This window comes from Haemaphysalis longicornis, unplaced genomic scaffold, assembly GCF_048455015.1.
Source record: "Haemaphysalis longicornis isolate Haplotype H1 unplaced genomic scaffold, Haemaphysalis longicornis Haplotype H1 scaffold_7, whole genome shotgun sequence".
Lineage (NCBI taxonomy): Eukaryota > Metazoa > Arthropoda > Arachnida > Ixodida > Ixodidae > Haemaphysalis > Haemaphysalis longicornis.
Window position 1 is genome coordinate 57,834,140 of NW_027526422.1, and position 12,583 is coordinate 57,846,722.

General features: G+C 45.9%; 2 long non-coding RNA genes across 2 annotated transcripts in view; one reads left to right on the forward strand and one right to left on the reverse strand.

Moving 5' to 3' along the window:
• LOC144145730 (uncharacterized) overlaps positions 1 to 1,363 on the forward strand; it is a 206,048-nt gene extending 204,685 nt beyond the window's left edge. Inside the window, exon 2 of the long non-coding RNA XR_013317576.1 lies at positions 1,048 to 1,363. This is a non-coding gene — a long non-coding RNA (uncharacterized LOC144145730). The remainder of the gene's footprint in view (positions 1 to 1,047) is intronic.
• A 994-nt stretch (positions 1,364 to 2,357) lies between these two features.
• Positions 2,358 to 7,987, reverse strand: LOC144145729 (uncharacterized). Its single transcript, XR_013317575.1, has 4 exons — positions 7,696 to 7,987; positions 7,216 to 7,305; positions 6,201 to 6,324; positions 2,358 to 2,477 (listed from the first exon to the last, which is right to left on the reverse strand). It is a non-coding gene; the product is annotated as an uncharacterized LOC144145729 (long non-coding RNA).
• Positions 7,988 to 12,583: the final 4,596 nt, after the last annotated feature.

Below are 12,583 nucleotides of genomic sequence, written 5' to 3' on the forward strand. Positions count from 1 at the left end.
TTTCATCTACAGCACAAGTTGAATAGAGCTCCTACCTGCCATTGCAATAAAGGAAAGAAAACTTATGAAAGCTGTATTTGATTAGCTGAACTACTCCCACTTGCTCCTTCGAAGTACAAGGAAGTGTTATGCATATAGTTTCAGAATTGTTATGTCTAGCACTGGTCTGGAAAAAGGACTACTAGTGTTGAGCACGAGAGGTTGATTTGGTGGACAGGCTGGTATTGGGATACTGTAGCCGCATATATTTAAATGGTGACTGAGGCTTCCATATAGAGTGGTGCACTTATCTGTTCTTGATGTCCAAATTCCCTTCCCTGTGGTTGAGTGGTTAATTAGAGCTCACCCCAATGATGAATGGTAGCCCTCAAGACGCGCACAATCTGCACCATGGTGGCTGCACCGTTGCAACTGGACTAAAGTAATTGAGTTTCATTATTCCCATCTCTAGTACATACCGGGCCCGATACAAAAATAAGCTACATGAAAATTCACAGGCTCTGACGACAAGCAAACTAGTCAATTTTACAAGAAAGTGTTAGCTGCAAAAGTTTCAGTGGCAATTCAGACGTACTGAAAATGGTGCGGTAAGCGAGATTTTGAATGGCTTTTTGTATCTTAGTCGAATTAACGTGCCAGTAGTACTGGAGATGTGTGATCTGTGCTGCGTGCAGGCAAACGTCCTTGTCACTAAGCGCCAATCTCGGGCTCCGACAATCATGCCAGCATCTCTCCCAGATCTTTGTCATCCTTGTCGTTCTCTATCCAAACTTTCTTTTCGCTTCCCCGATGCAGAGTAGCTGGCCACAACTTGTACCATCATGACAACTTATCTGTCATGCACAAGCCCGCCTAACGCCAGAGTAGCTGCCAGAACGTGTTTTCTTTGTCTATTATTATCTCTCTAAAATTTTTATTTCTCTTGCCTCCCCGTCGCATGCGGCTAAAAGGAGGAAATTATTCCACGTTTTGATTGGCTCCTGAAACCACTGTCAGTTGGGGACAAAGGTTAGGGACATTTAGGGAATTTGTTGTTGCAGTGAGCAGGCTTGATGTGGCTTCGCGCGTCGCCTCCTAGGGAATTCCCTGTAAGTAGCTGAGAGGAGGCGATGGCCAGTGTCTAGCAGCAGACGACGCAAGAAACGGCTGGAACTGACGCTTCCTTTTGTAATTGCTTCAATTTTTACGGGTGTCTTGCTGAACGATTTTTTTAATGCGGAGCGTGCCTGCCTGACCGTGTCCATGGTGTCGCCCCGAGTTTGTCCTGCGCTGGTTCCTTTATTCTTAAAAAAACTTAAAAATTTCTTTCTCCTCTGTGTGGCCCTAATATATTACTGCTGGCCCGCGCCAACCAATAATCAGATTTGGAGGACGTCTTCTTCATTATTTCTCCGACACTTAATTACCTCTGCGTTTAAGTTTCTGCTTCTTTCAAGAACGATGAGAAAATCATCCGTTCACGGCTGCGAGATTTACTACAACCGCGCGTGCACCCGGGAGAACAGTTATCGCAATAGCAGTTTTACTTGTGCAGTGTGCCACATTTAAACTAAAAAGAAACGTAGGATAAGATACTGCCTTCTCTAGTCAGTTTCCAGATGTGGTCATTCCAAAATGCATATTTATTGGCAATAGATGGTAGCGTAGCTTATTTAGTGGATCTAAGTCTAAACAAATTTGTGTTATTGCAGGATGCTTGATTGCTGACACTAGCCCTTTGTAGTAACCGATGTAAAGCAAGCATTAGATTGCTTCCAACTTACAGGCTTCAAGAGCAGATGTGAAGGCCAGTATTAAAATATGCAAAATCTTGAGAACCTGCTGTTGTAAGAGAACCTGCAGTGTAGCATCTCAATCTTAATGTCTTCTTGTGAAGACCTTTAACATGTTCCTCGGACAAATGTCTTATAACTTTTCAGCTTGAGAGGTAGTAGTAGTAGTATGTATTGTTGAATAAGGCGGACTTAGCCTTGCATAGCTGCCGGCAATTGCTCTGCCTAATCGTCCCCAATACCATATCAAATCTCTCAAAGTCATAACACCTCACTTAGTCCTAAAATAACAGACACGCAATGTCACCACACCTCACTTAGTCCTGTGGACTGCAAGAATCCGAGTAGGAGATGAGACACATCTCTTCGCACAATCCAGTGGTCCCTAGAAAAAATAATGTCCTCCGATGTAGCATGGGCACTCCTACTACTTGAATTGGTTGTGAATGTTGGCTACCTGGCAGTTCGTTTAAACTGCAGCATAAATACCAATAAGTGACCAGGGGACAATGACGTGCAAGTGCTTGGGTATTGTCCTCCATGTTATTTCCACGTTCCTGAACAATGTAAAAGGAATATACCAAATGAAGGAGACAGTTTTTAGTTTTATTTATTCCCAGTTTCACGGCCATAGAAGACGACATATCAGAGGTGCTCAGCACAAACATTGTAGGTGCATCCAGATGCTTGTTGAGACCCCTGTCACTGAAAAGTAAAAAAGAAATAGCATTTTGAAAACTGGTCAAGCACTACATATATTTCCTTAGGAGCCTCCCATTCACAATTCAAATGAACAAGCAGCTTAAACACAGTACACTATTATTGTGTTGCTTGCGTGTATGTTTTTTAGTATGCGTGTGGACACTGACGTTTCTGCTGTATCTTTTTTCCTTTATTTTTTTTCTTGTACGCACGTGGCAGAATTCTCTTATGTTATTATTCTTCGTTTAATCTGCTCAGGTACCACACCCCTCATTAATGTCAGTGGGGCCATAAGGGTATCTTGAATAAATAAACATAGAACACCAAATACATGGTGCTACATCTACAAATTAACGTTCCTGTAGCAGTTAAAAATTTATAAAATAAATAATAAAATGGCACATTTCCACACATTTCCTAATACAAATAAAAACACGGCCAACTCCAGCTTTCTTCAAAATTTTGTACTATACCAGTCTCTTTGAACCAGGCGAAAAAACTGTAAGCATCTTGAAAACAATTTTATTTGCACGTAAATTGCAGACAGCTTAAAGGAGCCATGAAGAGAAAACACAAGTTTGGTTCATTCAAAAGATTGTCTCGTTAGAATCATACTGACACCACTTTTAACGTAAACTTCGCTCAAATAAGCTACATAATTACGAAAAACGGGAATGGTCATGCGACCCACCAGCTCATTCCCCGCAACAGAACCTATGATGTCACATGAGCTAAGCTCTGCGATTGGCGGAGGCTGGCAGAAGCAGACACAAATTAGGTAGAGCTGTAATTACAAACTAGACGAACGAGCGATTTGCGCTTAAATTTAGGGCACATTCTTTACAAAGCAATAAGAATGATGGGACAAACAGTGGAAATTATGAAAGCACATGTAAACATAGAAGTACTGATGCATTCTGCTGTTCGTACTGCGCACAGCATGCTTGGTTTAGCAGCACAGCACTACGGGGCTTGGGGCTGTCTCAGACGACACTGGCCGATTGACGCAAGCAACCTTGTTTTACGTGACCCCATTTGTCGAGCGAGCACTGTTTCAGGGAACGAATATTTTCTCCCAGAACAAAAACAAGCCAGGTTTAAATGCGGGCAAACACAAACCAAACGCTTGCCACGGTATGGTGGCGCCATCTAGGTTACGGAACGTAAAAAAACGCGGGAACAAACCAACACCGCTGTACAGGGTGGAGACAACCTTTGAACGGTCCCGTCCCGCCGCAATTGGGCCAACGGGCTCAACGCGTTATTCTTTTCGTTTCCCACGAGACCTAGCAACGCGAAACAGACAATATGATTCAAACTTCTTCAGTAAACCGCGTTGCGGCGATAATATTAGCGCGGTTTTGACACAATGACTTGCTTCGGCGGCGAGCGAGCAACCGAAAATGGCGGCGCCAGCGTATACGTGTCTCTACCCTGTACGGCGGATGCGTGAATCAAGGTACTCTAGGCTGCAGAGCGGTCGGTTCCTGTGATGTCACTTGGGACCACGAAAACGCACGATTGAGCGGGAAAATCAAAATTTTAACCTAAATTGTTTAATTTCTCAGTGAATAAAGCACCGTTTGTATCCGGACAAGCGCTGGGGGCACTATAAAACACGAAATCTTTCGAATAAAACCAACTTGCATTTTCTCTTCATGGCTCCTTTAACTTAGGTGTCGCAGAAGCTGTTGTACAACAATGACTTACTTGCTCGTCTCTGTTTTTCTGATTTTGCCCTTCTACGAACAAGTCACATCCTACAGTCGCAATGAGGTTGGTCGACCTGTTAACAGTTACAAAATAGAAAGCTATTGTATTGTGCTTATTTCTAACATTATTTTAAAGTTCTTACTCTCACTCCTGTGACACCTAAGGCTGATTCAGCTGGAGAGCACCCCTATGTTGGCAGCAAATTCTATATAGTGGTATGAAGTGGCAAAGATTTGGCAAAACAAAGCTTTTTTTGTGATGTAAGGATGATGCTCTACCAGGTGAGCGCAAGGGTGGAGATTGCTTCACCTTTGCACGATAATGCATTAATCACGACTAAGTTCAGTTAGGTGTCCTCGACATTTCAGAGAAGTGCCGAGCAAAAACTGTTTTGAAGAACAACTCAGAAATACTAATGGCCAGAAATGGGCGGCTGGGCGGCCAGAATGTTACGGTCTCTCTTAACTCCAAACTAAAAACAAGTCAGCTTAAAACAAGTAAAAAATACCTTAAAGGAGTAGCACCACTATTAAACGTTCATAGCATGATTAGGCTCTACTTAAAAGGAGTACTTGAAATATCAAAGCTGAGATAACTATGCAAAAAGTTTCCTTTGTAGCTGCAGATTTTAGTAGCAACCATTCAGTATAACATATTTTAAATCAATTTTAATATTTGCATGCACAAGAAAGCTCCGAATGAATACCCTTTCGACACTGGCATAAGCAAGATACGTGGAGTGCCTCGCCATGCAGTTCGCCCCAAACTGCCGACATTAGGGCTCCAGTGACTTAGCCAACACACTGGCTGCTGATGGTGCACGCTGCACTGCCTTGTGAATCATGTCACAGTTTTGGGACTGATATCGTGTGGCCCAGACGTGTGCGGCCATGGCCAGCTTGGGCCACTCTAGGGCATGCATCTAGTCTGACCATGATGCAATGAGAACAGCGACATCAAGAGTGCCATTCTCTCATGGCGGCCGCCTTGGTGTTCGTTCTGTCCAAGCCAAAACTGACACGAATAAACAAGGCTCAAAATAATTATATATACTGAGGTTGACTATCTAATGTTCCAATCTATGATTCCTGGGCTGGTAGGCACCCATAGAAATGGGAAAAATGTAACACGAGAATTTCATACCAGTACTTTTTTAGAATATTTACATAGACAAATGAACTGCAAGCTAATGACCCTTTCTGCCAGTTGTTGCCCCCATCTGTCCACCATTCCTCAGCTGAGCATGAAAGACTGGTACAATAAAGTGTCAAGTTGAGATCTGACAAGTTTGCAAGCTCAGTGATTCACATTGAACTTTTTGTGAACTTTCTTTACAAGGATTTAACCTATAACCACTCCTCCCTGGCTTGGCTCATGTACAATGCTTAAGCTTCACGCACATACTGTACTTGGTACAGTTTCATTTACTAAAGTGAAACCTCCAGCCTCTCGCTGATGTGTCTGTAGTCCACCCAAAATGCACTGCAGAAAGCCAACTTTTTCTAATGATGACGATCGTGGGTGAAGTGAACGCTTCCCGTGATCTGAATTGAACCTGGGTCCCTCATGTTATGAAGCTGACATCTATCCCATTGCGTCATTCCAGCACAGTCGAAGCAATCTGGATTTGCATAGAAGTGGAAAATTACACAGGAAATGTACACCTCCATCTAACGACAATGGTTGTACACTACAGAAGGTCATGGATTGCCTGCATCAGTAAAGCTCTAGAGAGCACAACTGCAGCGCATCAGACCGTCCCAATAAGAAACAGGTGTTCAGTACTGGGCTGGTTAATTTGGTGTTGGACTTGGTTTCGGAAAGCTTCACATCCCCCATTTTTGTCGTTTCAACAGATGGGCAGTTGATTTTTTGTTAAGTCTTCCCGTCAGTAACTAGGACACAGCTACATATTTGGTTGTCATACTACCATGGTGGTCTGCGAGCAGACACAGTCTGTCTGCGGCTAATTTCGAGTGTACCACAAAACGACCCACTTGTGGAGGCATTCACCTGCTTTCCATGGGTACCCAGAAAGGATGTAGACCAAGCCTTGCTCTCCAGGCCCTGCACCAACATCGTAGGGGCCAAGTCCAAGCACTTCTTTTTTTCCACTGGAAGCCCTCCTATGCAGATGCTGCAGGAACAGGATTAAATGCTGTGTCAGCACAACTGAAAGTTGGGTAGGCTAATAATACATCTTTGAAAAACAAAATGCGTAAAAGATGGCGACGTGGAATAAGACCACACAGGACAACCGACTACAAGAAAAAGAACACACATACAGCACATTGTTTTGTGTTTTCTGCAAAAGCAGAAGTGGGCAATCTCTGCCGCATTGTTAATAACAAGGATTATTGAAGTAAAGGGAGGAACGAGTGCAGTGTTAACCTTGCGCAGCCTTTAGTTCATTGTACGATTGGCATGGTTTACAGAATTCCGTTGTCATGTAAGTCCATGTATGTGGGCCAGACAGGACGCCGTCTAAGCGTCCATCTCGGAGAGCACTTGTTTACGGTAACGAAATCAACGGGTGCAAATCTTCCTGCACATGATAAAAAGTGTGGGTGCCACCCTTTGTTTGACGAGGCTGTGGTGTGTCCCTCCTGCCTGTACGCGTTATTTGTGTGCTTTCAAATTTTCAGTGGCTTTATGCCCTGCCACATCCTATTTGTCCCATATGCAGCTTCTTCCATTCACCTTCAATGTACACTTTACTGACAGTTGCTCCTGGTGCCTCCTCATAAAGGGCCCAAAATGCCGCTTAACCTTCACAGCCCCTTGGACGATCTGATTCTGCCGCTGTCATTTGGTCTATCCTTTCTCTCTCCCTCTTCCGTCTTTTTTGGCTCACGATTTCACGCTTTTGTTTTTCCCTTTGGCCGCGATATCCTTACGTTCTCTGTACAGAAGCGACGTTTTCCATTCATCTCCCGCAACGCAACTGAACTGCCCGAAGAGCTAGAACGTTGATGCGTGCACACGGCATACTCGCGAGATTAACGCTATCAAACACATGCATACTTACGATCGAGGCACTGCACTTCAAACATCCAGGACAGCGCTTCGGGGAGTACAGGCCACCGGTTCGATCAAACTTGAGCAATGTTATGGGCTCCTACACAAAAGGAAAAATGAAACGCTTGAAACTGCGGCCGGAGTGTGAAAGGACATAGCATCGTAATTTGAATTGAGCGTGTGCTGCATACTTGGGCGAGAAACAGGGAGTGGGAAAAGAATCCACACGTACTACGTTGGATACACGAAGCAGGTGTTGGTTTGCGCGCCAACGTCTGGTTTGTCGTTTTCCACTGGTCTGTTCCTCGCCCAAGTATGCAGCGCACGCTAAATTTGATTCAAGATTATACAAAAATCGTTAACATCACAATACAGCTAGGAGGCCGAGCTAGGCGGCCACGTAAGCAAGAATTCACGCAGCTTTAGGGTACACAGTACAGTGGTATAAACACAAAAACTACAACAAACATAAAATAGCGATGTTACTGACCTTGCTGGGAAAATGAGCGCATCGATGCCCTCTTTTCCGCTCTTCCATGTCTGTGACTGCAAACGCCGGAGACCGGCATGGCTGATCTACGCTGAGCTCAGGTACAGGAGGCGATGGCTCAGGCTGCAAGTCTCTCTTGAAATGTCGTAGTAGGTATGTCGGATACGGAGATCGCACCAATACTAGCATTCACGGTACATTCACGCATCTGCAGCTTCACTTGGCAGCAATCAACACAAACACACGCTGGGTACTCAAATCGTTCACTCGGGGGACCCAGGGAAATGCTGCGCCTACTTCGGCGTTGTCCCTAGGCCAGTCCGCGGCATCTTAGCCTGCAACCCAGCGTCCCGCCTAATTGTGGTCGTAGCGCCAAATCGTCCCCTGGCGAGCCTGGGCGGGCAAAAGTGAGTTGTAATTGCCATAGCAACGTCACCGCCATCTTGAGCTTGGAAGCGTACTAATTGTCATGGCAACACAGCGAGGAGGCGCAAAATCGGGGGGAGGGGGCTGATGCTTTCCTCCCCCCCCTTCTTCCCGCCGCTCCGCTGCCGGCCCCGCTAGCCCCGCGCCGCCCGCTAGCACCGCTAGGCCTCGCCGAGACCGGCGCGCCTCCATGCAGGCGTACGGGACAGTAAGACGGCAGCAGAAATCGCACTTCAACACTTTATTCATGTTACGAAGATACGACCGAGCACAAACGCAACGTGCCGTGATAAGCACTGATGTTCGACACGGCATAGCATAAGTTGACATCGAACACGGCACACGTAGTTGTACAGCTCACGACACCGGCGCTATCGTTCAGATTAAATTCACGCTTTTCGAACGAGTGTCTCACCTTTTGCTAACACGAAGCAAAATCACTTCTTGCTGCGCTTTCTCCCTGTGCATGGGGCTTATAACCGCTCTTCTGTGGTCTTCAGAACGCTGTCACGATATTTCCGCTATGCTACGACTCGCACGCGAGCCACGGCGTGCCCCGCGGCTTCTCCCGCGCACCGACACCGCTTGCTCACCGACACCGGCAGCTGCGGCGACCGTTACCCCACTGTCGCGCATGCGCGCCTAAAGTCGCACCGGGAAGAGGTAGAGTGGGAAAAACAGTGAGAAAAGGAGGAGTGTTTTGCTTGCCCCGCGCCGCTGCGACTTGGAGCGCGTAAATCAAAGAGGAACTAGCAAAAAGTCACCTCGGACTCGGCTCAAAAACAAGCCCAGTGACGTCACGTTTTGATCACGTGACCCAAGGATTTCTTTCCTCCTTTTAGCCGCTCCGTCCCCGTCCCCACGTGGGAGCGGCCCGCAGCGCTGCCGCCCTGAACGGCAGCAGTGCTCCTCAGGACATTCAATAAAGTTCATTGTCTGTCTGTCTGTCTTTTCTCTGTGTCTTTCACTCTATCTTTAATATTACATGATGTTCTTTGAAAATCCCTGATTTTTACCGCAGTAACCCATGTCTGAAGAAGTCACGCAAAAAGTAGTTTCAGGGTTGGCTGCGTCTGCTGCAACCCGGGGCTTCCGAGCCGATTCCCCCCGAACTGGCTGCTGCGCCCCACGGAAGTGACGTACGTCAACAAAAAAAATTGCGTAACTGCATTGCACTGCAATTATTTCAATAGTATTGCATATACTTTTGGCAGCGACACATTAATATTTTAATATCAAGATTTATTTTTAGCCTGAGTTTATTGTCTTTTAATATGACGTCACCTAGTCACCGTGACGTCACGAACATGCTTTGTAGATGTTTGCATTATACTTTTCTCTGCGAAACTCGAGTTTGTTATTGTTTTTGACACTCGCGTAGAAGAAGTTGTGTTAACAAAGCACTTTTTATAGATTTACAACGGGTTTTACGGATGACCTACGTACGAACGGCATGGAGAAGAGGCCGAATTCGATCGAAGAGCGAATTTTGGCGTTTTGGCCCCGTACTGGCATCCGTACGGGTAGAGTTCACGTCTGTTCCGAGTTTGTTCCGTTGGCCTGTTTCATATATATTCCGTCTTCGCGCGGTGCCGAGGCAAGCAAGAATGCACAAGCGTTGGCGTTGTGTGGAGTCGCTCACGAGTGGTGCGGTGCTGCGCTGTGTTTTCGTTTCATGTGAGGTGTTCAGCTCCAAGCCTGTGTCTTCGCGCTTGTATCTTCTAATTCACAGTCGTCAAAGTCCGATGACTATTCGTGGCAGCAACGCGAAGTGCTGGTCAGCGCTTGCGCAGAGCGCAATGATTTCATATCAAATATGTACAGGTATCAGAATTGTTGCCCCAAAATGTGCAGCAAGGTACGAAGCACCGTGGTGCCTTCAAAACGTGACCGATGTGTGTGGTGCGTCGTAGTTTTCCAGAGGTTTATTGTTTGTGTGAAGCTGCTGGCGCCGCAGTCATCGATGCTATACCATCACAGTCATCGTTATACACGGTGTTGTGTCGGTATCACAACGCGAGGCAAATATTTTGATACTGCTCCGTACTCGACTTGCAAGTGTCCAGATTCGTGTCGCAGCAGGAGTGTATACGTGAATAATCTAGAGCCCCATCAGTTAGCAATGGTGCGTCGCAGTGACAGCGAGTTCTCGTTCGTGCGCATCAACTTGCCGTGATCCCTGTCGTTACAAGCGTGGAGTTACTATGGCATTTTCCGTGTGTGTTGTGTTCGTGTGCTCCAAAATTTACGATGTCGCCAAACGTATGTGATCTTGCCCATTTATGACAGGCTAGGTGATGCGTCAGTGGTTTCAGCAATAACAGGTGCTACGTGCTGTGTTGAACTGTTTTATCTACATTCTAAGCATACCATCTAGATGACTCTGCGTAGTTGCTGTTTCTATTTGCTCTAACCTCATTTGCCTTGTTCATCTTTTTTGCATGGTATTTGTTATTTACGTGTGCATGCAGCATATTTGCACTAAATCAGCCTTACGCACTTACCTGTACATGCCATAACCCTCTTTGCAATCACGTGTGCATGTGCCCTGCAGTATTTCGTCAACTACTGTGCATTCTAGCAAAGATTGTTTACATGTCGTTCTGAACCATTGCTAATAGCCTGAATTTCCTTTAGTAGTATTACTAACATACCTCTTTCTTTCTCACCTGCTGGCTTCGTGTTGCTTTTAAAAGGAATTGATGATTTAACGCTGCGTCCAAAGATATGTTGGACAAACTTGCAAAAAACGTAATACACGAGATATACCTGCTAACTTTCTCAATGGCACAAAGCACGTACACTGATCACACAGGCTAAAAGTATGTCTGACGTGCTCCACACTCTTCGTCTGCTCCTCAATGCAGTCATGCTTGATTTTTACCCAACCGGCAAAACCACTTCTGCTCACTGACGAGCCAGGGTCACCATCACGCCCACTTCACAACATATGGTGAAAGCAGTCTGTTCTGATTTTTACCCAACAAACCAAAACACTTCCACTCACTGACTAGCCGTGAAGAGTCACTGTTAATAATTAATCGTTACTAATCATTTCAGAAATACAGATGTAACGCTAGGGATGGTGAAGGCTGTGGTGGAAGTCCGGGGTGGGCAACTTTGACGGCGCTTGTGGGTTTCAATGCACTTGGACTAAGAACGGCTCTCTCACGGGGTAGAAGCCCTAGCATCCTTCTGCTCGCAAATCCATAAAATATTTCTCTGTCTATTTGTTTAGTGCAATACATAGTTGACTCCATTGAAAAGCACCATCAGAGAAACATGAGAAAGCGTTGCTTTTGCCTCTGTGGAATGAACCAAGGCGGACCCGCTAGGTATCTGCATCTAAGCATACACTGGGTGCTACTGCGCAGCCGACTGGTACCCGTTGGCAAACCTGCTTCTCACACAACAACGCAAACCTGTTGCATGCGGCCTGCGCGCATTTTGTTTGTCTGCGTGGAATGGAATGGCTGTGCCAGCAGGAAGCAGCAAGAAACAGTCGCCAGAAAAAATTTCCATCGGCAGACTTGCATACTTCGAATGGCAACTGGCAGGCTCCATGGTTCGACACAGTGGTAATTCCAGTGTGCCACCAATGCAACAAGTCTCTCCATAGTATCAGGAGAGTCGAATATAGGTTAACAAGGGTGGTGTGACAACTGTCGCCGTGCTGAAAAATGCCACAACAGGGGCTGTACTGTGCACAGATTTTTGGTTGCCACTCCCATCCCACTGAATTGTGCCAGCTTCCAAGTTTACCCCGTACCATTTCAAGTTAACTAATGTTTGCTGGTGTTTGACAGATGCAAGCACCAGTAAAGTGTGTCTGTCGTCTTTAGCGCTAAAATCATGTTCTCAAGGGGAAACTGAGTTTAACGAGGTTGCGGGCCTGAAAGCTGGCAGTGCTCATGGGGGTCGTAGCAGAAAAGTTGCAGCATGGTGTTGTGCTGTTTTTGCTATGTTGATGTTATAAAGTGCATGTGGTATTTATATGGGTCATAGGTTTCAAACAAGGCACTAGTTGGAAGTCGTTGCTGTCTCCTCCCTTTGTTACACTTGGTAGTCGTGCTCTTTGTTTGCAAGAATTATTCGAAACTAGCTAGTGTAATTACAATTATACAACTAATTTTCTGGGAAGGAAATGCTGCCTTGTGCCTGCTAAAGGATATACCCTCTCTTGGCTACACTCATCGTAAGACAAGATAGCAACGCAATACTCTACAGAGCCCGTGCACAAGCTGCTGCCTTGCATTGGTCTGACCCACAAAATTGACAGGAACAGTTCCCCAGGACTGATCCCGAGCAAAGGTTCTGGCTCGCTCATGCCCCTCAACTTCACCGAAGTCAATGAAACCTTGCTACACAGGCTGCGGCTTGAAGTAGCATTGACCTGAAAGTATCTGCACACAATCGGACGCGAGGACAGCCCAGACTGCCTTCTGTGTAAGGCTGTACAGAG